This window comes from Sciurus vulgaris (assembly GCF_902686455.1).
Source record: "Sciurus vulgaris genome assembly, chromosome: 4".
NCBI classification, from domain to species: domain Eukaryota; kingdom Metazoa; phylum Chordata; class Mammalia; order Rodentia; family Sciuridae; genus Sciurus; species Sciurus vulgaris.
In genome coordinates, this window is record NC_136464.1 from 184243105 (window position 1) to 184269022 (window position 25918).

Consider the following 25918-nt stretch of genomic DNA (forward strand, 5'->3'; position numbering starts at 1 on the left):
TTCCCCTCAGTTTCCACATAATCTTACTCATGTCTGTGCCAGAGGAGATTAGAGTGATCCACATTTATCTTCTTAAATTCACAGCTCCGTACGTAATATCTGTAACGCGCCAATTCCAGATGTAGTCAACGCATGAGCAGCAAAGAATGTGGGTGAGGATTTCAGCACAACTTTTGGGGAGACAGAATTCAACCCATAATAGGAGACTTGAAAGTACTCACGATGCAGTGACGTGTTTCTGTATGTCTATCACACGCAGGTCTGTGCTAGGTGTTGAAATTTAGCAGGAAGTGGTCAGTACCCGCCTCAATCCAGTTGGGACAGACAAACACACAACCACACGTGACCGTATGCAATTACATGACCACAACTGTTTATATGCTTAGTAAGGAGAATATCAAGGGGGAGGGTCCCAGAAGTCCTGGGGAGGGACACTTCCTCTGTGTCTTCAAAGATGAGTCAGAACCCACCCTGGGGTGGTCACAGGGAGCTCCTTATTACAGACCGGAGGGGTGGGATTCCAAGTCCCTAGGGAGGAGAGTCATCGGAACTCAGGGAGGTGTTGTGTAGCGCCAGAGGAGAGCTCAGAGGACCTGGGGTTAGAAATAAGAAGGAGGCGCAAGGAGCCAAACCTGCCACTGTCCCAAGCATCCGTGCTTCTCAGACTCAGTGGTGGTCCTGGCACCCTAGACCCCACAAAGAGGCCCCGGGAGCCCTCGTCCACGCAGCCTGGGTCTCTGTGTTGGTTCCATGAAACCCTCTCACCCACCACATCGTGGTGAAGACATGGGGAGCCCTGCAAGGACTTCAAGAGTGGGCAGCTTTCCAGCCCTGGGAGCAGCGTCCAGGACAGGGCGTGTGGACCCTCGCCTCCACTAGGCGGGGCGCTCATCTGTCTCCTTCAGGGGCCCTCTGAGAATGCTCTGTACCTGGCATTTTCCTCCTCTGCAGAAATCCTTAGAACTAGCATTTGGAAGCATAGGTGTAATTCCCACCCTTATTCACAAAAGGTGGGGGGACTCTTGGCCTGTGTCTATAGCTCAGGGGAGCCCCAGGCTGAAGCTGGAGCACAGGCCCCCATCACAGCCCAGACAGGCATGGAGACAGAGGCCGGCATCACAGGGCTGTCTAGTGCCAGATTCTACATGCAAGCCAGCAGAGGCGTGCTGGCTCTCTTCCTCCCTACGGACACCGCCACGCAGTCTGACGCAATGGGAGGCACGCATCCACCTCGCCTAATGCCTCGGCTTACTTATCCCTCTCTGCTCCCCAAGTCGACCTCTTCATGTAGGGAAGCCAACCCCAGGGCTTGGCCATCCTGAGCTCTGTCCCCTGTCCACAGGTAGGAGTCCCCCAGGGTGCCGTGTGTACCAGCGTGTCCCTTGCAACACCTTGAGCTGGAATGTGGCTGACAAATCAACCCCCCAGGTGTGACAACCTTTTCACCTCTTGATACTGAGTCACTTCACGTTCGCTTACAATCATCTTGCTCCCAGCGTGAATCATCTCCACGCTTCCAGATCCGTCTCTGATGGAAACTTCCCTGCCTGCGTCCATGGGATTTTGAGGCTGCCAGGTGCCTGACCCAACCTGTAGTGGAGGAGGCGTCCCCAAGAGGACCGTAGGGAACCAGATGGTGCCCTCGAACCAACCTACACTGCCCGGGTTTCAGCCCCGGTTTCCAGCTCCTGATGCCAGAGGAACTCCAAGGTGCCCTGGGCTGCACTGCCCACAGCGAGCAGGCCAGCCTCCGGGCCTCGCCACGTCTGTGTTGGAAGTCCACGGCCTTGCCCAGGACATGCCACGATCAGCAGTCTGAATGGAAGGTCACCCACACCCGAAGCAGGGCGCTGATTTTCAACCAGAGTCGGAGCGGTTCTACCACTGTGGGCACCGTGTCCATCCTCATGTCTGCCCCTCCTCCTGCGCTCCCTCCTGAGGGCTGGCCTTCCTCTGCATTTTTCCAGGTAGTTTCCATCTGTTTATTTTTAGATTTAGCGGCATTCGATTGCAGTTTGATTTTTGGAGATACTGTCTTGTGTTCTGCCCCTTTCTTAAGCTCGGCTTTATCCCCTTCCCCTCCTGAATTTCTCTGAAACAGCCACTGTTCCTCCCACGCCTTCCCGGCATGGAGTTCTGTCACCTCCAGCAACTCCCTCCGGCCCTCTGTGGGCCCCTCCTCCAAGCCCATTATGTCGTCACTTGGCTGACTCTTACTCATCTGTGTTTCTCCATTGAGGATTGTGCCCTGAAAGTCCCTTCCTAGCCCTGTTCTCGTGGCTCCCTGGGCAAAGGTCTTCCAGAGGATTGCACCTCGTCCCAATTTCTCGGCTACAGTCTATGCTTCCTGAGGTCAGTACTAGCCTAGCGTGATTCCTGGACAAACTAGCCTCAAGAAACATTTGGCTGACCAATCAGTCAGGGAGCCCAGGCAGCCAACAGATTCTTGATTCTCTGGATGGAAGCAGCCTCTGTGGTAGGGGCTTCATCTCTGGAGAGCCTCAGCTTCTATTGTGCCTGAAATCAGCGCGTGGCCAATTGCCACGCCTGTCTCAGACTGGCCATGCCCAGGGTGGTCCTGCAAAGTGCACAGCCTGGGTCAGGCCGTGAGCAGGGTCAGGGTCTCTGAGCTCTGTGGGTTTGGGTATTGGGATTCTCACCTACCCCCACCATCTCACCTGCCAGGTGAAGAGGAACAGCAGCGACCCTCTTTGACTTTGGAAGTCCATAATTCTGACTTCTAAAATCAAGGGGGCCAGGTTGCTTTAATTTTTCACAAAACTGCATTGATGGGTATTTTAAGACTTAGCCTCCTGAAACTTGGTAAAGTTATTTAATGTGGAAGTCCCCATAATTTTATACTTACCTTTTTGAGAACCCATAGGGGAAGTTCCACTCACATATAAAAATCAGAGCCCATGTGGCTGGCTGTTTTCTGCTGTCTGTTTAAGGTGATCACACTATGACTAGTGTGCAGATGCTCTTGACTCACAACCTGAAAGCCCCGTGTGAGGTATACTTAACACACCCAGCCAACCAAACACCACAGCTCAGCCCAGCCGACCTTAACACGCTGAGAACACTTGCATTTGACCAAGTTAGGCAAATTCATCTAGGGCAAAGCCTGCATTAGAATGAATTGTTGACTATCTCACGTGATTCACTGAACACTGTGCTTAAAGTGAAAACCATGGCTATGTGATCTGCACCATCATAAAGTAGAACAATCACAGGTCAAAACACGCGCGGTCGGGACCGTCCCCGTTCATCTTTCCCTTGGCTGCTGGGAAGCTCGGAGCACACTGTGCTGCCCTGCCCACCTGTATGACTCAATGTGTGTGTACTCACCTGTGCCTGAGATGACAGGTCTGTTATGCGTCACCATTATGCATTTGAAAGCTAAGGCTCCTGTCATGGCTGCTCTGTCAGAAGGGCCTACCAGGCCCTGGGAGGCACCGAGGACACAGCCCACTCCTGGGTCTGTCATGCTACTCCTCACTTCCCTACTTTTTAACACCAGCAGACGACCTTCTTAGAGGTCAGCCACGCTTGCAAAGGGCCTCTGCCCTCCTTCTGGCCCGTACTCCCCTGCCTGGAGGCGGTCATATTCCCTCTCAGTTTTCCACATGAGGAGAGGGACCTTCTGCTGGGAGTCTATGGCCAGTTTGTGACTTGCCAGAGCCATGCAGTTGGCCAGGGGCTGTTCCCTCCTGCAGGGTGAGCCATACCTCTGGAGTGAGGAACAGGCTCAGACGGCAGCTCTCCATCCTCCCTGAACCAGACATTCCACCTGGTGTCTCTCGACCCTCGTTTCTTCAACAGTAAGTGTGAAACCATGGAGAGCTGTTGTGAAGTTCAACGAGAGTGCGGAGGACATCTCGAGCCCAGAGGATGTTTGTCCAGAAGATAACGAACCCTGGGAACTTCATTTAACCACGTGCCCGGAGGCCAGTCCAAGATGACGGTGGCCTACAAGGAAGACTGGCTGGTCATAACACACCACAGCTGAGGTGCCAGTGAGACTTTTCCACCCATCGCCATGTCTCGCCAGAGCCTGAGATCGTCACAGATCCCCTTGGTTCCCCTTGGTTGAGAGGGAAAATATCTGCCCATGGGTGATGTCCACCAAAATAGGGAAGAATGTCCAACAGCAAGCAACCCTGGACCCAGGCATCAAGCTCTTCCCTCCTGACCTGCTGACAGAGGCGTCTTCTGGAACTGGCGGGAGACGGTCCTCCCATGTCCCCCCACAACGTGGTACCACACTACTGCAGCTCTTCTGGGGACCTGAGGACCTGAGCTGCACAGAATCATCCTCACTGCAAATAGAACATTCGCTTCAGGAGCTCCTCAGGCTGAGGGCAAAACAACCTGTGTTTGTTTAAAACATGTCACCTGAGTCAGGCATAGTGGTGCTCGCCTGTAATCCCAGAGACTCGAGAAACTGAGGCAGGAGGATTACAAGTTCAAAGCCAGCCTCAGCAACTTAGTGAGGCCCTAAGCAACTCAGTGAGACCCTGTCTCTAAATAAAAAGACAAAAAAGGGACTGGGGATGTGGCTCAGTTTTTAAGCACTCCTGGGTTCAATCCCCAGTTCCAAATAAATAAATAATGTCTCCTTAATTAGCGGGATCATCCTGGCTCCACAGAGGTTGAAACCATGTTTGATGCTGGAAGTCCCGTTCCAGCATGAGATGAGGAATGAATTTACCTTTCAACTTTCATGTTTTCACGGTAAAGTGATTGCCAGTGACTGAACACTCTTTTCAGTATGTTTTCGATAGGTGTCATTTACCATCAAGTGACAAGAGTGCAGCAATGACTAAAAACTGCTTTTAAATCCCAGCCTGAGAGTCGGGGTGTCGACCTGGGTCACTGCAGAATCTCTTGGCGCCTTTCTTCAAGCCACAATTAGAACTCCTGACACAGTTTTTAAAGACAGTCTTTCAAAGATCTGTTAAAAGCCTTTTTTTCTATCTTGATAAGGATTCAAAAATAAGGACTTACATTGTGAGCTAGGGGGTCAGGAAACATATGATCTGCTGCAATACCGTTGAATCAATTTCTCTGTAGCCATGCGGCCAAACACGTGAATACGGCGATGTACAGTGGCTCTCAGGTTTCCTGGAGATCATGTGCCAGCGAAGGCCTCCTTAACCTGTGTGCAGGGAACTGACAGAGCACAGGACCAGCAATGTCCCTATCTAACTGGTCCCTCGAGACTCTACTTTGTGGCAGCAGGGCACACATGAGGCCGCATGCTGGGACAGAGCCGCACGTGGGGGCCTTCCTAGGAGCCCCTGAGTAGCGCCAGTGGACGGCACGTGTGGTAAGCAGCTTCACGGTGACTCAGGCACAGAGGCATCCTCCAGATTCACAGTGGCCGGGCCAGGAAGGCCCTTAAAGAAGGCTACTGCCTGCACCACAGTGGGAGGGTGGTGCGAGAAGAGCAAGGGCGATCCAGGAAGCAAAGAAGCCAGGGTAAGGAAGCATCTAGAAGGTGGACCAAGGTGGTCAGCAGGTTCCGCAGGGAGTCCTCTCTCTCTCTCTCTCTCTCTCTCTCTCTCTCTCTCTCTCTCTCTCTCTCTCTCTCTCTCTCTCTCTCTCTCCAGAAGAGAAAGGAGAAAGCACACAGAGAAGTTAACGACCTAAGGCCACAACCTGACATGAGGCTTAATCGTGAGGCTCTGGACTGTCCAGCCAGGGGTGTAGACCTGGTCCTCAACAGTGGAGGTCATTAGAGCCCTTCTGCTGATTTGGTTTGTTGAGCTGGAGAGCATCTTGGTCCATACTGAGCTTCATGGTGGTAATTTAATAACGATGAGGGTGTTGGGTCCAAAATGAGGGGCGTGGCGAGATGAGCTCAGGCAGCCGGGGAAAGTTCCACAAGGAGCCAGGAAAGCGGCTGCACTGCTCCTGGGAAAGCAGCGGGGGGAGGGGGAGCTCACGAGTGAAGGGACCCTCGGCTCAAGGGACCGCACGGTGTCCTAGGACCAGACACGGCAGCGTCTGGGGAATCCACAGGTGAGGAGGCTGGCAGAACCTCCAGCCTCTCTGCCTGTGCTGGAAGGTGGAGGCCGCCCTCAGGTTTCGGGCCTTGCCTGAGGCAGGAGCCCCTGGTCAGGCCCGCCCACACCCTTCCAACCAGACAGGAAAGGACACCAACCCGCCCGGGACCCTCCTAACCTCCCAGGCCACACCCTGGCCATGATCTCCCGGTGGCTCTTGTGCCTCTCCCTCTTCTGCTCAATCCAGTTTCCTTTTAAAAACCACTGGGCTTCTGCCGCCAGTTCACCTCGCCTGTCGGCCTTCATGGCAGACCCCTCCCTTGGCTTCCCTGCTTCCCCCTCTGCCCCCTGAGGAGGCAGGTTCACCCCCGCCCTTCGGCTCTGGCTCCCCCATCTGTGAGGTCCTCGCATGGCCCCAGCCCGAGCCCTTTCTCCAAAACTCATCAGGGGTTTGTGTGATTGCATGAAAAGTCTCCAAAGCTGGTGGCGCTGTCTGGTACTTCCCTCAGTGACCTGCCATTAAAAAGGCCTTGTGTGTAGAGGTGTTTTAATAATAGCAATTTGCTGAATGGATGCAGGAGAGAAATGTCAAGGGGGTGTTCCACCTCTCTCCAGAGTTCAGAGCCGAAGAGAATTTTTTCTTGCATTTTCACCTCCAATGGGGGAATTCAAACACAGAAATTCAGAACGTGGCTATTGATAATCTGCTGGGAAAACTTCCTAAGAATTAAAAAGGCAGTATCTAAATGTTTGCAACATGCAGCGCTCCTCAGTGTGACCGTAGTCCTTCCCAGGCACGGATGATAGGAAGCTGCCCTGTCTTCCCAAACAGGAAGGGAAATACTGTCTTCAGTTTCAGCCTCGAGATTCTTCAGGAATGCAAACTCTGCGGAGTGTGCGGAGCGTGCGGAGCCGCAGCCAGGCCTTGGCCAGGCACTCATTGCTCTGCCGGCTCCGGATTCCCTTCTGACTGCTGGGCAGTCTCGTAGGAGGGACGGCGCGTGGGCAGCAGGGCAGCAGGCAGTGGAGGGCGGGACCTGCTGCTGGGTTGGGACTAGGCGCCACCCACAGGTAGGGCTGCCACCGTGCCTCCACAGACGCCAGACCTCACGGCCAGCCAGAGCGCCTTCCCTGGGCAGCCCCGCAGGCTTGCTGTTCTCTCTTTAATTTGACATCATTTGGACGCAGTGAGAGGCCAAGACCATCCCATTTCACAAGTAGGAAGAATGGGGTGGACAAGAACAATTCCCCCCTTCTGGAACCGGGTCCTGGAGCTGGGCCTGTCCTCTGCACTCTGGGTTTCCGGAATGTTCTCCATTCCCCACAGGCCTGCCTTCGCCTCAGTCTCGGCATCGCTCTTTGATTAGATTCCCTCCAGGAACTGTGTGCCCTCTTCCTGCCCAGAGATAAGCTCCCCTCTCGGTGCTCAACCGCCCAGCATCCTCCTGAGCCCCACATTGCTGACCGGAATCCTCCCAAAGTGCTCTTCTCCCCCCACCCCCGGCTGGAGCGGCGTGTCCCTGTTCTGATCCGCTGACCTCTGTCATCGAATGCTGACCTAAGCGGAAGTCCTGGTTCATACTAAAGCACATCTTTCCTTCAGCAGTCCCAAAGGACCCCTAGAAATGCCCAGGACTGGCTTACTTCATCTTCCGTGTACCGAGTTCTCGGGATGAACACCACTGGCCAAGAGAACCCTGCTCCAGATGGGAGGCCATAATGACAGCGAGCACGGTAGAGAATTAGATTTAAAGACACATTTGGAAGAGCCGAATGATACAGAATACACGAGGCAGAGCCTGGTAAGGGGGAGAGGGTGGCAGGTCGTGTTCCTCAACAGATGGCCTGGATGACCCTTACTGAGAAGATGAGACTTGGAAACAGATGGCAAGGATATCTGGGGAACAGTCTTCTGGGCAGAGGAGGCAGAAGTGCAAAGGCCCTGAGGCAGACACTTCCTGCTTTGTCTAAGGAACAGGAAGTCAGTGTTGGAGCAGAGTAACAGGAGACTGTTGTCTTCAATGAGATCACATCAGGCAGTGCCCCTGGCCTTTGTAGGAAGGCCGGCTCTTATCTGTTTGAGATGGTGAGCATCTGCAGGAGTTTGGGCCACTAAGGGCTTACTCTGCTCTGTGTTTGTAAGGGTCATTTGGCGACTGTGCTGCAGACAGAAGCTAAGCAAGCCGGAGCAAAGGCAGCCAGGTGGGGCTGCTGTGGGATTCAAGCCAGCGGTTGAACCCAAGGATTTCCTAACAGACAATGTGGTGGTCTGGACAGCGGGAAGACTGCCGCTGCCACGGCGGGGAGGCGCTTTCAGTGCAGGTGAGCAGTCAGTCCTGGTGGGCCGAGGTCCTGGTGTCCCCAGGCAGCCAGGAGGACAGCAGTTAAGCGGGGTGAGACAAGGGGACGCCAGGGTTACCCTGTGCATCCTGAGTACGTGGACGTAGCGTGGGGCTTGGAGGTGAGCTTTGCAGAGGAGCTGTGACCCAGAAGAAAAGTGGGAGCGACGCGAGACAGCCTGGCTTCCGCCTGAGGATCAGTCCTGGGCAGGACCAGCGCAGCGCCCTGCGGGCACGCCGAGCACAGGACTCAAGTGCACCTGGAGGCGGGCGGCTTCGGAAGCAGCCCCTGAAGAGCTGAAGAGCTGCTGCAGCACAAAGCGAGTCTGCGGCCAGCACTGCAGAGGGATGCGGAGCGTGTCCAGGCTGCGTTTGCTCAGACTGGGGCGCCGGCAGCACATTGGCGCAGTGCTGCTTCAAGCAGAAGGGGGATGGGCGACGAGGAAAGGAAGGCAGCTGGGGAGGGGCCCTGGGCGGGAGGGGGGGTGCGGCTGGGCGCATGGGCAGCCGCGGGCTGGTCTCACAGGAGCCGAGCAAGCAGCAAGGTGGGCGGAGGTCCCAGACGCCAGCCCCAGCATCCAGGTGCTGCGTCAAAATCGCATCAAAACTCCAAGGCATCCTCTGTCACTCTCGTCTCCTCCCCCGCCTGCTGTTCGTCTTGTCGTGCCTTCTGTGACCACCTAGGTTGGTCTACGACAGCCGTCACGGGCAGAGGCCTTCTGGCAGGGAAGGTACCCACCCCAGGTTGCGCCCCAGCTTCTGTGCCCACCTGGCGATGTGGTGGCACTGGGCCTAATGCCACACCACCAGGGAGGTCACAGCCCTGCATCCAGTCACAGCCAACCACGGAACCCGTGTGAATAGCCAAAGTGACTGCTCACTCCTCCAGGCGCTGACGCTGCAAAAAGAAGGGACCTCGTGGTCCTGGTTATATCCTCACTGCCATTCCGTCTGATTTCAGCAACTGAGCAGGGCCTCCATTCACCAACTGAGCAGGGCCTCCATTCACCAACTGAGTAGGGCTTCCATTTACCAACTGAGTAGGGCCTCCATTTACCAACTGAGCAGGGCCTCCATTCACCAACTGAGCAGGGCCTCCATTTGCCAACTGAGTAGGGCTTCCATTTACCAACTGAGTAGGGCCTCCATTTACCAACTGAGCAGGGCCTCCATTCACCAATTGAGCAGGGCCTCCATTTACCAACTGAGCAGGGCCTCCATTCACCAACTGAATAGGGCTTTCATTTACCAACTGAGTAGGGCCTCCATTTACCAACTGAGCAGGGCCTCCATTCACCAACTGAGCAGGGCCTCCATTCACCAATTGAGCAGGGCCTCCATTTACCAACTGAGTAGGGCCTCCATTTACCAACTGAGCAGGGCCTCCATTTGAAACTGAGCAGGACTTCCATTCACCAACTGAGTAGGGCCTCCAACTGAGCAGGGCCTCCATTCTCCAACTGAGTAGGGCCTCCATGAGGCTCTTCCCATTGTGAAAGACCATGTGCTTCAACTTGATTTTTAGTACATAAAACGTTTTGTTCTTTTTATCACCCTGATGTTTACCTACCCTCTAGAAAACTTCATCCCCAAATGACAATTCTAAAATTATCCCTATAATAAGGCATTTTTCACTTGGCAATGGTGGTTTAAGTGAAAGTTGCTGTGTCAGTGCAGGAATGCTCACAGGGGAAATGACTGGACAAGAGCTGCAACCTGGTCCGTCCGTTCAGCTTTCTCTCCTCCAACTTATCCTTGTCCCGTATTCCTGTCACGGTTGTGAACAGCTCACCACCACACAAGCCAACAAATCCTCCAGCATTTCTCACTCAAGAGAGAGCCCAAGAAAGACAATCAAATGACCAACCGCTTACAGAATCTGGCGCTAAACCCATTTGTGCCTAATTATTTCAGTGATAAGTTTACAGAGTGTGTATCCATCAAGACACACTTGAGAAAACATGCCAAAAGCATAATGAGGATTTGCTATTTCTCCATTTTTACCAAAGCTTTGCAGAAGAAGGTACCAAATGATGGATTTCCAGCTCTAAGAACAGGGAGCAAAGGTGCAGAGGGGACAATCACCAGACGCTTGTGAGCCGCAGACTGCATGGCCGGTATGGCTGGCATGACCATCCCTCTCTCAGCAGCTGTGCCGCTCACGGAACGCTGGCTGGCAGGATCGCCAAGGCCGGAGGAGGAACACACACCAGCTTGCACAGCGGCTGGTCACTGTACAGGTGCAGGTCTTTGTTTCCTTCTGTGAAATGAGCCAAGAGCCATAGGAAGCAAGCACCAAACTCACCGTGCCACCCTGAAGTCCCAAGGGAGCCAGAGAGAACACCAGAGGGACTTCAGAAGGAAGGGGCGTGATGCCTGTCACTTGCTGCTCCTCAGACGCACGTGGGGACTGTGTGGTACCAAGGATTTCCCACCCATCTTGCCCCATTCCTCGCAGGTGGAGCAGAGTGGCAGTTCTAATCCTCTGATGCCGTGGTGCACAGGAGATGACACTTCCCGAGGTCCCTTTTCTGTCTTGTAAAGGCACAGGCTCCTTGGCCCGCATCCAGTCAACAGATCTCTCTTTCTGCCTCAGGCTCAGAGGCCACAGGCTTCCACCAGACGCACGTGTGCCCAGACAGCATCACCCAAATCCTCCCTTTGCATCTGAGCACCTTGCCTCCCTCAGGTCCTCGGGGTGTGCAACTCACCTCCCCCTCCAGTCCTGCTGCGTATCCCTCTCACCCTCGCCCTGCTTGGCCACACTGGCCTCGGTGGCTTCCTCCCCAGGACTCCCACATGCTGTTCCCACCTGCCCAGAGTGTCCACCTCTCTCTGCTCAGACCACTCCGGGCCCCCTTGCTCCACGCAGATATAACTTTCCCAGGGCGCCCGGTCCTGGCCAGCCCGTCCCACTCGGCATCCTCCAAGCAGCCTGTTCACGGGGTCATTTCTGTGTTGACTTAAGCCAGTCGATCACCTGCTGTGCTTAGCTGCGTGCTCCAGGAGGGAGAAGCACCCCTCGTGTGTGCCTTTCCCGTGCCCTGGCTGGTGTCATTCCTGGACCCGCAAGGTGCTCGATAGGTAAGATTTGGCCACTAAACACATGGATTTTAAAACATGCATTTAAATGGTCTTCATAAGAAGATCAGCTGCACATCTCCATGATTCCATGCTGAGTGAATGAAATCACGACTGATGTGCACAGATGGGGAAACTGAGGCTGAGAGACATCTAGTGATATCTGGAAGGTCATTTAGTAAATAAATAAAATGTAAAATTGCGTTTTCCAAGGCCCCATGCACAAGTATCCATCTTGACCTAAAATAAGCACGTGTGTACATCAGGAAGGAAGGAAGTGCGGAGGGCAAGGGCGGGAGCTCGGCGGCCCAGGCCTGGGAGCCACGTGCTCTGTCCATCCTCCTGGAGCAAGGCTGGAAGACGGAGGGGCTTAGAGCGCCCACTCAGCTGCCGCCTGGGTGCCTCTGTGGGAAGCCACAGGGTCTCTCCTCAGCGGTGAAATGAAAATGCTCAGAGTACACAGCTGGAGAAGGCTGGAGAAGGAGGAAGGCCAGCCTCCGTCACCATGCACACTGCCACCCAAGGTCAGGGAATTGCCAGAGCCGATGGCGTGGCAGCAGTGGGTGACAGACGCCAGACACAGGGCTGGAGGCAGTGACCTCAAGCACATCTGGAAACGGGCCCGGAAGATGCACCTGCTTCAAGCGACACGCCTCCCCCTGAGTCCCTCTACTGCTGGGGCATCCCGGCTTGTGCAGCGCTAGTACTGCTGCTCTGAGTTCAAATGGAGAGTTGCCAGTGAAAGAGGAGCGCGCTCTGGTGAAGCCTTGCTTCTTGGTTTCTTCTGGGTAGGATCCAACCTGCGCGGTCACAGAGGCAGAGGGTGCAGGAGGCTTGCTCCACCCACGCATCCGCAAAGGGAGAGGTGAGCCAGGCTGGAGGTGAGTGCTGGATGAGAGCACCCTGCGCCCGCAGGGAAGCCCTGGGCGAGGGCCACAGCCAGCAAGGGGCGGACGGGCGAGGGGGCCATCTACTGAGTGCCAGGGTTTGGATGAGAACCTGGGACCAGGAAGCATTGGGTGTGGCCTCTCTGGGAACACCCCGAGCCGACAGACCTGGGCTGTGCCCGCCGAGCATCACTGCTGGATTCCGTTCCTGCACACAGTGAATCCACAGCAGCTCACCAGCTCAGACAAAGCCCAAGGTTCCTGAAGATTCCCTTCCAGAAGGACCACTTTGTAAGAGGAAGTGTGTGTGTGTGTGTGTGTGTGTGTGTGTGTGTGTGTGGGTGTGTGTGTGTGTGTGTGTGTGTGTGTGTGTGTGTGTGTGGGTGTGTGTGTTGTAACAGGACTTTGTTAGATGAACCTCCTCACCTTCCAACCCTCTCCCAAAAGAAAATACAAAAATGGGCCCAGGGAAAAGTTCCTGTTGATGGAAAGCTCTGATAATCTCCAAGTGAAACAGTGCTGGCCGAAAGCCTTTCCCCAACCCTAAAACCAGCCAGGCGCGAACATGCACCCACTACAACTCCTATGCTAAGAGTCTTTCTCTAAGACAGGAGTTAGTTGTTTCTTGGGAAAATAAAATACACAGACTACAAAAAAAAAAAAAAAAAAAAAAAAAAAAAAAAATCAGAGAATTCTCTAGAAATCTATTCCAAAAACGCATGTTGGTGGTTCAGATCTGCTTGTCAGAGTTGCTATAAAAGCTGCTTTCTAGGGTCACTTGAAATATCTTCCTCTATGGGCACAAAGCAAAGGTGAGAGGGTAGACCCTGTTGTCTATCTGTGAACCTTTGACCTGAAGTCTTAAACACTTTGCCAGCTTATCCTCCATGTGTATAGTCTTAAAGCATTTGGCTATTACTGCTTTTGGCTTCAAAACATCTTACAAGCTCTATAAATAGAAGGTATTGATGTTTTTAAAGAGGCTGGTTTTCAGTCCCTGGCATTTTCTCCACTCAAAGGCTTAGTTCCAGGGTGTGTGTTTGTGCCGACAACTACCCTTCCCATGGGGCCCTCTTTCCATTCCCTCAAAAGAGTAAACACGACAGCCATGGATCCAGTGTGTGGAGCTGGGGGCTCTTGAAAGTCACCTCCTGTTTATTCTAGAACCGTCTTTTCTTTCCCTTCCCAGGGCAGGCTGGGCACCCAGGCTGTCTTTTGCAACATCACACAGGCTTCCAAGGACCCTTAGGAGCAGTGCAGGCCTGGAGGAAACCGAGGGTCTGCCGTCGTGAGAACCAGGGCGCAGTACCCGCTTCCTGAGTGGGTCCCTCCTGCCCCCGTCATTCTGCACTGCTGCCCAGGCTTCAGGAGGATTTATCAACATGCACACATACACACACACACACACACACACACACACACACACACACACACCCATTCGCTGTCACTACGCAAAAAGTGGATTCCGCCGTGTTTACATGCAGCTCCGACTTCTCCGTCTCCACTGCCAGCAATCTAACCTCTTAAACCTGACAGGCTCCTTGTCCAGTTTCACTTCAGATCCTCGAAAGTCTCTGTGCGATGCTTCCAGTCGAGTCCTGCCGACCGTCTGCACGGTCTCTGCTCACCAACACGCCTCTCACCCACAGCTGGATCACTGCCTGTGAAGCCGGGCGGGCTGGTTCTGGAGTGTTGCTGCCACTCCACGGAGAGCACCTGCTCCCTGGGAAACAGTGCTGAGGGGCTCCTGAGCTGGGACACAGACGCAGCCACCATGTCACATGCAGTTACGAAAGATAAACACAGGACGACATTTGCAAGTTACATCCACGACCAAAAGAAGGGGGAGAACTGCTGCTTTCCGGCCGCTCCAGATGCCGGCCCCTCCCCCTCCTGCCATCTGTACTGGCGCCTCTACCGCCTTTCTTGATTAACAAAGCCCCACCTATTGATTCTGCTTTAATTTGCCCACCCTGGCTCCCCCCATCTCCTTTTGCCCCCAGAAAGCACAATTCCTAATGGTAATTGTTTTGTGGGGGTGTGGCCTGGAAAGGCGGGGTCGCCTTCTGGGAAGGTTTCCGATGACATAGGTTTTCAGATGTTCACTCAGGTTACAAATCAGGAGGAAAATTAAGGATCTGTCCCTTCTGATTTCCTTTCAGCAGTTTCTGGAACCCACACAGGGAGGAATTCAACTCAGATTGTATTTAGCCCAGGAGAAGAGCAAAGCCTTCCCCTGAATGCGGAGCTGATTAGCACCCAGTGTTCCTCATCCTGCAATCAGGACCTTATTAAAAAATTAATGCCTGCGAAATGAGGTTTTGATACAAAGCTGCTTGGCTGTGACTTTTTTTTGGTTTTAAAAACATTAATCTCTTCAATAATTCATCTTTTATTCCTTTAGCCTTACTAAATATTAAACAGGTTAAAGTTAAATATTTGAAAACTAAACACTGGCTGGAGTCTCAGAGAGGGCGCGCCCTCCTGCTGCCTAGGTCGACGTCTCTGCCTGTGTTCTGAGATGCTGGGTGTGGACTGCAGGCTTCTTCCCTGGGACGGTGCCCTCTGGGCAGTAAGGCGTCCAAGCGTGCATCCTCACCTCTGAGCTGCGGACACCCTGACAGAAGTTTACTGTGAGTAACAACGGAAGCGGGAATTCTGGAACACAGCGAGATGTGCACTTCATTGGTCACCTAGGTCCACCCAGCACAGACAGGGGCGGCCCGCTAGCGGTGGCCAGCTGTGGGCAGCTCAGGCAGCCATCAGACCCACCCCTGGCCTTTGTTCTTCTGTCGCACCGCAGCCCCCCATGTGACCCTCCTACTCTGAGGAAGGGAGGTAACTGCAGGATCCCCTCCTGCAAACAATCTGCATAATTTCGTCTGAGTTGATCTGAGCCAAGAGACTTAAACTCCTCTCTGCCCCGGTCCCCGACAGCACGCATCATTTAATTGTTAGCAGCACTGTTTCAAGTAGTAGGGAAATTAATTGTATAAGGCAATCTTGAGACATAACTTCCAAGGCACTTTCCAGCCAGGTTCTGTGCTGCTCCTTCACCGGCTGAGGCTCTGTCAGGGTCGATGGTGGTGATGGGCCATCGAGCTGAGCAAACTTCTTTTTCTTTGAAATAGTCTGTTCACATTGACTGAGAGGTGTGCATTGCTCCAAAGGAAACATTGCTGGCTTTACAAGTCCACCTTCACAGAAATGAGCGTTTATTCCGAAACGGACCACTTGGAACCCCTTCAAAAACCAACACCAAAGAACGAGTTGCCCAAGGTGAAACCACACCCTGGTAACATTCTGAACCCAGAAACTGAGTATTATTTTAACCTGAGAGAAGAGAGTCAAATCGCATCTAAAGGTGACCTGCTCAGCAAAGCCTTCACCATGCTCACCCTGGCACCGCCGGGGATACCAGTGCAGCTGACACGTGTCTTCTGCACCAGGTCGTGGGCCCTGCCAGCCTGGCCATGCTCCCGACCAGGCCCCTCACCTCCTCTGTCCGACCCCCACCAGCTCCGCAGCACCTTCACTCTGTAACTGGCCGAGAGGTGTCTGGTGACAGCCGCTGGTATTTCACAGGGTGGAGTAAGCTGCGAGCTGAGACTGGAAAGGAAATACAATGAAAATGCTAATTGGCAACACAGATTCCACTTTCATGTTTTATTAATGACATCTGCACCGTATTTGTAAAACAATTTGCATAATACGCTGATTCTCCAAAGAGGAGGGACCGAGCTCAGCACTGCATGTGGAATCAGCACTCTGCAGATGCTACGCCGCGTAAGCCTTCGAATTTGCTTTTGGAACTGCCCAGGATGAGGCCTGGGTTACATTTGAATCAGTCGAGATTAAGTTTCTTAATCCACTTTTTTAGGATATAGACTCATTAGTAAATATTCGTGGTGACTTCAAACCTGGTAGTGTCAGGGCCTTGTCTTAAAAAATTAGGAAAGATCCGACAGCAAATGAGGTACGTGAAGTGGAGTGCAGACCGGCTGGGAACTCACAAGGCAACGGGAATCTCCCTGCTGGTGCTTTCATAGGACTTGCTGGATCTCTAATACTTCCACTCATTTACTTCCTGCTCTGGCAATTTTTTCATAGAATGCCACATTGTGACCCCCTTTCTTAAGCAGAGACAGGCCAGAATTGTTCTAGTGCTTTCAAGGAATCAATGCAAGGAACAAGCTGAGGAAGCCAGAGTAGCACCCAGATGCAGTGAGGCAACCAGAGGAATAGCCAGCTGGGGGGACCTTGGGGGTACTACATGACTTTTTATCTAAGAGATCCTGGGTTAACTCACACAGATGGTCCTGTGCTTCTCAACCAGTCCTATAATGAGTCACCCTGTATGTAACATAAAGGAATACGTGTCACATAAGCATGGCTGCGTTGATGTGTTTTAAAAGTAACTCTCAGTTCCCCCTGTTCCCAGTCCACTGCCAGCCTCTGGGTTACTTGTGAATCACCATGTGACTTCCAAGCCAGTGTGCTGCGTAGAATCCTTCGGGCCTGAAACACTTTACAGGGGGCTTTCTGTAGGGTGCTCGCTCCTCAGGCCCAGAAACCCCGGCGAACTCTCCTCAGGAGGTACCAGAGTGCCCTCGGTCACTTCTCACTTGGGCTTTAGCCTCAGGCTGATGCCCGGCCCTCCTCGGACCCACTGCTGGAGCTGTTCATGCGGGTACTGGCACGCGTCGCCTTATTTCAGCCATCGCTTTGTCTTTGGTGAATCTACTCAGCAGCCCCACGGTCTGGGAGGCCCTGTGCCCTCCAGCCCTCCTGCACTCCAGAGCCTGCCTCCCTGACAGGGAGGGAGTCCGTTCCTCTCCGCACCTTCCTCCCCAACTGCAAGTTCTGAGCCCCAGTAGCGAGTATTCCTGGCTTGGCCAGTTTGGCTTCTTTCTATGAAAATCGGAAAAGATGCGGGCAGCTTAGGATTTGGGCACGGTTTTCTGCATGGACGCTGTCTCCAGCGGAACTCCAGCCGGCTTCTTACCTGCTCAAACACCTGTACCCTTACCTGACGGAGCCAGTCATCACAGCCACAGCTGTGGGAGGCCTGGCAGTTCTTCCAGCAGCGGAGTTAAAGCTTCCAGAAAGTTCAAGAGATGATGAGGTCTTCAAAGGCCCGCCCTGATGACTCCCTTGGAAGAAGATTAAGAATCCAACCAACGCCGGAGGGAAGACTGTGTGCCACCGCCAGGGCTCCTCTCAGACACAGGAGGGTCCAGTGCAGGAGTCGAAACCCAGGCCTCCATCTCAATAGTAAAAGGGTTCAAACCAGACTACTACGTACTGAGAAGTGAAAAATGGCCTCTCCTCTAAAGCATCCTTAAAACTGCAAAGTAACCTAAAGGTGCACAGGTCCAGATGTCTTGGATAAGCTAGAGGGCGTTAGACCATTAATGAAATGGTTACATACAAAACTCAAAAGTTGTGTACTCTGCACAACGTTTTCTTGACTTTATTTCAGAAGTCACTAATTAAGCTCCTATAATATAGCTCTTTTCACAAAATCTCTGTTCTACTGACACAAAGTATGTAATCATGTTTGGATCACTGTGGTTTGGGGCCCTCTGTAAGAATTTTTTGTTATTTTAGTTTGGAAGCAATCAAAACCAGAATTATTAATCATATTCTTAAGGCGATTTGCAAGTTTGGAAATAAACCATGAGTTTAAACACTGTTGTATGGCCACATAGGATGAGCCATGATCATTGGAGAAGATATCAAGATATTTTAGTTTCATCACATGAAATGACTGAGCCTTTTTCAGTTAAATCTGTGACTGGATCCACGTAAATTTTTTTTTTTTTTTCATTCCTCTTTCAAATTCTTCACTCCAGTGGAATTTTGAAGTAAACCAAAATTGGAAGTATATTGCTCAAGGTCAGAACAGTCCACATAGAAATTCATTTGCAACAACACCTCTTCACGATAGTTCTGCGAAATTCAAATCACCACTAACAAAACTTTACAACAAAATAGTCAAACAAACTGAAATGTGCTTTTGAAAAATCAATAAAACTCATCATTCTCATTAAGAATTTGCAATTTTGTGTTCAATATCCATTGAATTTCCATGTAAAGAATCCATATCATACTTCAAGATTGTACCGTCTAAACCTACAGACATGCAGATTATGATCAGTTTGACAGATTTAATGTCACCACATGTTCCTGATCTGTCTTGTGTAATCATTGTGAAATCTGTGCTCATTCACAAAGACCTTTGGAACAAAAAACGGGACCATGAGAAGAAGGGGGAACAGTGGCCGCTCAGCGTCGCTGGGCAGTGACACTTCATCACTGGAGGGCCCGTGGTGTGTGCTGGCTGAGAAGGGGATTTGACAAGGTAATTACCTTGTCTTTTCTTTTACCCAAGTGCTCCTGCCTGGTCTCCCTTGCTCTGAGAAGCAGCCTCTCCCTCCAGGGCTGGCAGCAGCACAGCTCCAAACCTTTGCACAATTAGTTGCCTTTTATGACAGACATGTCCCAGAGGCAGAGAGGGGATCCTGGGGACCTTGGTGGAGCTACAGTGACAAGGAGCTGGGGTTGTGGGTGGGGCAGAGCTGGACTGACCCAGGGAAGCTGACAGACTGACTCCTGGAGAACTCTGGGCAGGAGCTGGTTAGCAACTGGCCCACCACCTCTCCATGTGCCACTCAGCCAGCACAGTGGCCTGGCCCACGGAGGCAGCACAGTGGTTGGAGGCCCACACGAAGCAGAACAGAGGAGGAGAGGAGTACTAGGTCCAGCACCCGCAGACATGCACATGGGCAGCCGTGAGTGTGGGTTGGGGGATGCTGAACTGGGCACAAGCAGAAAAGAAAAGTATCAAAACCTGCCGTGGAAGGAGACCCTTCCTCTCCAGCTCAGCCATCCCTTTTTCACCTGGGGAAGCCCACAGGCGCCTCCACTGCTCCGCCCAGCTCTAGCTGCCACACTTATTGTACAGTTACCACCGCTGTCGACTCTTACATGTTTGGTTAGCAATTAGAGGTTTTATTTCTGAAACCACAATACTTCCTTTGCAACCCAAACAGAAATGCCAGAATATAACCAGACAGGCAGGCTATCCTTTTGGTATTTCCAACTGAAAACAGGAAGCCAGCACAATAGCCCGGCAGGAGCCAATTGCCTGGAGCCTGAAGCTTGCCAGGGCCCCAAGAGCCACAGGGCCCTGCTCTTACCCCCAGCCTCAGAGTGTAGGATAGACACTAGGAAAAGAGAGAAAAACTAGCTCAAGAAACTGAACTGAGACACAACAGACAAAGGTGGTAGAGTCAGAGAGAGCAGTCTTCAGCCTCCCACAAAAGACACAAACGAAACTGGCTCTCGACCCAGAGAGGGTTCAAATATCTGCAGCAACATAGTGGAGCAAGAGAGGGAGGAGGTGTCGTCGTGATGTCCTGAGACAGCAGGAGACCGCGAGAAGCACAGAGTGAAGGCGGAGGCCATGGTACCAGCTCCCTACAGGAGCCACGAGCCCCAGGGACTGTTTCCAGAGGAAATGGGCATCTCCTGCCCTGAGCTAGGCAGCATCCACTCCCTCGGGGAACCCGGGAGAGGGACATGCACCTGCACATCTCTGTCCCACTCAGGAAGCAGCCACACCGACAACGCACAGCTCATCCAGAAAGAACGTCGTACTCAACCTACATTTCAGACCTAGTGGACCTGACAGACATATCTAGAACATTCTATGCAACCGCAGCAGAATACAACTCTCTCCCAAGTGCACACAGACCATTCCCCAGGATGGACGACGTGTTTGACCTCAAAATCAGTCACAGTAAATTTTAAGATGTTGAAGTCATTCCAAGTACCTTTTCTGAACACAGGGGTATGAAACTAGAAATCAATAATTGGAAGAAAGGTAAATTCGCAACTGCATGGAAATTGAACAGCATGCTCCAAAACAAACCAACAATCAAAGAATAAACTGAAAAATTAAAAGGATCTTAAAATTAGCAGAAGTAGACATATGACATTCCAAAACTTATGGAATGCAACAAAAACAGTTCTGAGGACGGGTGTGCAGGAGCAAAAGCACTCATCCAACCCGGAAAGACCCTCAATCAGCAAGCTGCGCTCACACGGGAAAAGAAGAAGAAAAGTTAACAGAAGAGAGAAACAAGGAGCAGAGCAGAAGCAAGTGAAATAGAGACTAAGAAAAACAGGAGGAAGGACCAACACAACCAAGAATAAAAGATAATCAAAATTAATAAAACTTTGGCTAGACTAACCAAGAAAAATTACAAAAGACTCAAATAAAATCAGAAATGAGACAGGAGACCCTCCAACTGATGTACAACGCTGCAGAGGTTATGAGACTCCTAGGAGCTGCCACGTGTCCACAGTCTGGACACCTACAAGCAGCGAGTACACCCACTGAACTACGAAGAAATAGCACTGTGAACGTGTGAGTGACATGCATGACTGGGTCAGCAGGAGGGGTGCCCAGGGGAGGGAAGTGCAGGACCCAGTGACTTTCTTGCTGACCGCCACCAAACATTCAACAGAGAGGAATGCCATCCTTCTCAAATCCTCACCAAAAACTGCAGAAACAGGAATATTCATTTGCAAGACGAGCTTTCCCTCTTACCAAAGCCAGGAAAGAACACTATCAGAGAAGGTCCTGATGCCAATGGTACAGAATAGAGGACACGGAGACAAACCCACATAGGTACAGTCACCTCCTACTAGACCAAGGTGCCAAAAACATACGATGGAGAGAAGATAGCCTCTTCAACAGATGGTGCTGGGAAAACTGGAAATCCATATGCAGCAAAATGAAACTAAACCCCTATCTCTCACCCTGCACAAAACTCAACTCAAAATGGATCAAGGACCTAGGAATTAGACCAGAGACTCTGCACAAAATAGAAGAAAGAGTAGGCCCAGATCTTCATCATGTGGGCTTAGGGTCAGACTTCCTTAACAAGATTCCCATAGCACTAGAAATCAAAGCAAGAATCAATAAATGGGATGGATTCAAACTAAAAAGGCTTTTTCTCAGCAAAGGTTATAATCAATAATGTGAAAAGAGAGCCTACAGACTGGGAGAAAAATCTTTTCCACACACATTTCAGATAGAGCACTTATCTTCAAAATTTATGAAGCACTTACAAAACTTTACACCAAAAATACAAAGAACCTAATCAATAAGTGGGTTAAGGCACTGAGCAGACACTTCACAGAAGAAGATATACAGGTGATCAAATATATGAAAAAAGTGCTCATCATCTCTAGTAATTAGAGAAATGCAAACTAAAACCACCCTAAGATTTCATCTCACTCCAGTTAGAATGACTACTATCAAGAACATAGACAATAAGTGTTGGCATGGATGTGGGGAAAAGGGCACACTCATACTTTCCTGGTGGAGTTGCAAATTGGTGCAGCAATGAAAAGCAGTATGGAGAATTCTCAGAAAACTTAGAATGAACCCACCATTTGACCCAGTTATCCCACTCCTCATGTATACCCAAAGGATTTAAAATCAGTATACTACAGTAACACAGCCACATCAATGTTTATAGCTGTTCAATTCATAATAGCTAGATTGTGGAACCAACCTAGATGCCCTTCAATAGATGAATAGATAAAGAAACTGTGGTATACATACACAATGGACTATTACTCAGCCATAAAGAAGAATCAAATTATGGCATTTGCAGGTAAATGGAAGGAGTTGGAGACTATCATGCTAAGTGAAATAAGCCAAGCCCCAAAACACCAAAAGCCAAATGTTTTATCTGATAAGTGGATGGTGATACATAATGGGGGGGGGGCGATGGATAAGAGAAGAATGAAGGAACTTTGGATTGTGTAGAGGGAAATGGGGTGGAAGGGGGTGGGGGAAGGAAAGATAGTGGACTGAGACAGACATCTTTACCCTATGTGTATGTATGATTAAACGAATGGTGTGAATCTACATGGTGTACAACCGTAGAAATGAAAAATTGTACCCCATTTGTGTACAATGAATCAAAATGCAGTCTGTAAAAATTTAAAAAAAGAAAAAGAAAAAGAGAAGGTCCTGATGAACACAGAAGCAAACATCCTGGAGCAAACACCAGCAAACCAAGTGCAAGAGCTCATGGAAAGGATCAGCCACCACAATCAAGGGCTTCTCCCCAGGACGTGAGGGTTTCAACATGCACGAAGGTGCACATGGAATGTGCCACCTGGACAGAGTGCAGGGCAAAGACCATGAGACCAACTCCAGATGCAGACCTTTTATGAAATCCAGTATCCCAAGATCCAATATCCTCTCAGGATAAAACCCTAACAAATTAGGCATAGAAGGGGCTCACTCAACGAAGTGAGGACCGTATGTGATCAACCCACGGCTGGCATCACACCCCACAGCGAAAAGCTACACCTGTTCCTGAAAGGTTAGAACAAACCAGAGTGCCCACTTTCACCACTTCTATCCAATGTGGTACTGGAGAACAGCTGGAGTCCTTAAGCAAGGAAAAGAATTAGAGGCATCCACTCTGGAAAGGAAGAAACAGAACCATCCCTGTTTGAAGTAGATAGATAGATAGACAGATACACACATACACACATACATATGTATATACCTTGTCACATAGACACATGTATACATACGTATGTCAATAAATATATAGATACATAATATATTGACATATAGATATATAATACATACATTGATACATAAATAAATAGACATGAATACTTCTTGATCTTACACATAATATATGGTATATTATATACATGTATATATTATACACACACACACACACACAGATATCAACACTCCAAGACTTCACCTAATACCTATGAAAACTGACAAACACATTTAGTAGTTTCAGGATTCAAAATCAACTTCCAAATATTAGTAGTATTTCTATGCACTAATAATAATCTGAAAGAGAAACCAGGAAAACAACCACGTTCATAGAAGCTATACAAGAAAAAACAGCTAAGGAATGAATTTAACCAAGGAGGTGAAAGACCTAGATACTGATGACTACAAACATTAATGAAAAAATTGAAGACACAAATAAATAGAAAGATCAGCCTTGCTCAAGGGTTGGAAGAACAAATACAGTTAAATTGTCCACATTGCCTAAAGGAGTATACAGATTCCATGCAATCTCTATTGAAATTCTATTTCTTCACAGAAATAGAAAAAAAATCCTAAAATTCATGTCAAACACTACACTACCCTGAATAACTAAAGAAATTTTGAGTAAAAAGAGCAAAACTGGATGCAGCAGACTGATGAACTCCAAAACATATTATGAAGCCATAGTGATCAAAACAGCATGGTACCAGCATAAAACCAGGCACAGACCAATGCAGTGGCACAGAGTCCAGAAATTAATCCTCACATTATAGTCAATTGATTTTTCACCAAAGTACCAAAAACACAAAATAGGGAAAGAACAATCTTTACCATAAATACTGTTGGGACAACTATGTATCCACATAGAAATGAATGAACTTGGATCTTTATCTCAGACCATATACAAAAATCAACTGAAAACGGATAAAGGACTTCAATTTAAGTCCTAACTCAGTAGCTGACTGTAAAACTACTGGAATACACCCCAGAGGAAATGCTCAGAGGCATTGGCGGTATGTAATGATTTCCTGGATAGACTCCAAAAACAGACATGGAAAGCAAAGAGAGACAAATGGAGATGTATCAAACTAAGAAGATCTGCTCAGCAAAAACAATCGAGAGAGCAAAGAAGGGACAAGCCGTGTAATGCATGGAGATGTTCGCAAATTGCACACCTGAGAACATCAAGGTCTCAACTACATAAGGAACACAAGCACCCCAATACCAAGAAAACAAGCAACCTGGTTTTTAAATCTGGATCTGGACAGATTTTTCTCAAAAGAAAGGTACCAATAAGTCAACAGATTCATGAGGAAATTTGCAACGTCTCTAACCACAGGGAAATGCAAGTTAAGACCACAATCAGATATCACCTCATACTGTTAGGACTGAGCCGGGTGCCACGGGCACGCCTGTAATCCCAGCAGCTCGGGAGGCTGAGGCAGGGGGATGGCAGGTTCAAAGCCAGCCTCAGAAACGTAGCAAGGCCTGAAGCAACGTAGTGAGACCTGGTCTCAAAATAAAAACTGTAAAAGGGCTGTGGATGTGACTCGGTGGTTAAGTGCGGAGTGGGTTCAATCCCTGGTATAGAACAAAGAGGCCTGATAACAACAGGCACCGGCAGGAACATGGAGGGAGAGGACCCCTGCGCACCTTGCACTCTGTTGGTCGGAACATGTGATAGTCCAACCATTCTGGAAAACAGCACAGACCATCATCCTAAAACCACTAAAGAGAACTCCCACACATTCCAGCAAAGCCCCCCAGGGCGTATCCACAGGGAACGTGTGCAGAGACACCTGCCCTCTGCACTCGCCATGGCTGGAGTCACAACAGCCAAGGCAGGGAGCCACAGGTGGCCTCGTCCGGCAAGGGCATAAGACAATGCATTGCAGATGTCCAACAAGCACCGTACGGCCTCAGGGAAGAGGGAAGTCACCACTGGCCACAGCATGGATAAGCCTGGAGGTCATCGTGTCATCCAAAACGTCAGAAAACCAAGAACGGCGTGACCTCACTCCTGTGAAGTGTCAGCCTCAAATGCAGAGAAACCAAGGAAGCTGGCATGGCCAGACACCGAGAGGCAAGTTTTGGAGAGAAGCAGACTGCCAGGGAGAGGGAGGAGCAAGTTCAGGAATGCACGGTGGGACGCGGTGGGCCCCAGGCGCTCTCACCAGGACAAGCAGGCGTGAACAACGCCCAAGCCACTTAGCCACTCAAGACGTGTGCATGATCCAGGCAGGCCGGCCCTATACTGTGAATCACGTGGTTCCACTTGTGGAAAATAAAAGAAAAGGAAAGTGTAAGACTAGAAAATGGCAATGGAAGTCCCACCTATCTCTCTAAAAAAATGGAGAAAGGAATACAGTGATTCCCGAGAGCTGAAGTGGCCAGTCCAGGGCATGGGGAGCCAGCAGTTCGCTGGGGTCTGCCTGTGCCCCTGCTGTCCCAGGCCTGTGGGGGGACCATGGGCTGCTCATCCTTCCACTCCCAGGGTTCACCTCGAGCCTGGAAGACAACGGTCGTGCAAGGACGTCGCGGTGGGCAGTCCCTGCAGCCTGAGTCCCACCGTCACAGAAACCACTCCGCTCTGGGCTCGAGACAAGTCGCCCCGCCGCCGTGTGCCAGATAGGCAGAGTTTCACTGAGGCCCATTCAGCAGGACTTAAGGACCCAGGCGCTGGTCCACCGAGGCCTGGGACATGAAACACTGCATTTTGAAATCTCGGCTGCCGCCTGTGTCAGGTCAGAATCTTAGAACTGGACCTCGAAGCAGACCCATTTCCCAGCAGTGTTGCCAAAGGCGAGGAGAGAGAAGTTTCAGGGACCACCACTGTTTCTACCCACTGTCAAAAAGATGGCCGTTTTGATAATCAAGCAAACATACCTGCGGTGAATTTCCTCCAACCCCCAAGGGACAAACCCCAAATAATCCAAAGACCAGGCGACGTCCGCCCCGGCCGCGGGAGTCTTCTGCACGCTGTGGGACCCTTTG